This window comes from Mandrillus leucophaeus, unplaced genomic scaffold (genome assembly GCF_000951045.1).
Source record: "Mandrillus leucophaeus isolate KB7577 unplaced genomic scaffold, Mleu.le_1.0 Scaffold1174, whole genome shotgun sequence".
Classification (NCBI taxonomy): domain Eukaryota; kingdom Metazoa; phylum Chordata; class Mammalia; order Primates; family Cercopithecidae; genus Mandrillus; species Mandrillus leucophaeus.
Genome location: NW_012100032.1, coordinates 579,601 through 580,817, shown reverse-complemented (window position 1 = coordinate 580,817; position 1,217 = coordinate 579,601).

Sequence of the window (1,217 nt, the reverse complement as noted above, 5' to 3'; positions counted from 1 at the left end):
CAATCATAGTTACTGCAACCTCAAACTCCTAGGCTCAAGCAAGCCGCCTGCCTCTGCCTCCTATGTAGCTAGGACTTGTACAGGTACATATCACCAAACTCAACTAATTTTTTTTTTTTTCTGGATCTACTTGTTTCTATGCAATTGACTAAATTTTTTTTTTTTGAGATGGAGTCTCACTCTGTTGCCCAGGCTGGAGTGCAGTGGTGCTATCTCGGCTCACTGCAACCTCCACCTCCCAGATTCAAGCAATTCTCCTGCCTCAGCCTCCTGAGTAGCTGGGATTACAGGCGCCCAGCACTACACCTGGCTAATTTTTGTATTTTTAATAGAGACAGAGTTTAATCATGTTGGCCAGGCTGGTCTCAAACCGCTGACTTCAGGCGATCTACCTGCCTTGGCCTCCCAAAGTGCTGGGATTATAGGTGTGAGCCACTGCTACCGGCCACAACTGACTAATTTTAAAAAATTATTTTTAGTAGAGACAAGGTCTGGCTATGTTGACTGGGCTGGTCTTAAAATCCCAGCCTCGAGTGATCTTTCTACCTCAGCCTCCTAAAGTGCTGGGATTTTAGGCACGAGCCACCATGCCTAGCCAAAATATTATGTGCTTATTTGATGAATAAAATTGTATACATTTATCATGTACAACATATTGTTTTGAAACATGTAAACTGTAAAATGGCTAAATTGAACTGATTAACATATGCATTACTTCACATACTTTTTTTATGGTGAGAACACTTAAAATTTACTCTTTTTGCAATTTTCCAGATTTTTTTTTTTTTTTTTTTTTTTTTTTTTGAGATGGAGTCTGGCTCTGTCGCTCAGGTTGCAGTGCAGTGGTGCCATCATGGCTCACTCTGTCTCCTGGGTTCAGGCGATTCTCGTGCCTCAGCCTCCCAAGTACCTGGGATTACAGGCACTTGCCACCACAGCTGGTTGATTTTTGTATTTTTAGTAGAAACAGGGTGTGGGCCAGGTTGGTCTCAAACTACTGACCTCAAGTGATCCACCTGTCTTGGCCTCTCAAAGTGCTGGGATTACAGGTGCCCGCCACCACGCCCAGCTATTTTTTGTATTTTTAGTAGGGATGGGGTTTCACCATGTTGGCCAGGCTAGTCTCAAACTCCTGACCTCAAGTGATCTGCCCGCCTTGGCCTCCTGAAGTGCTGGGATTATAGGCGTGAGCCACTCTGGCCCCTGCATGTCTTTTT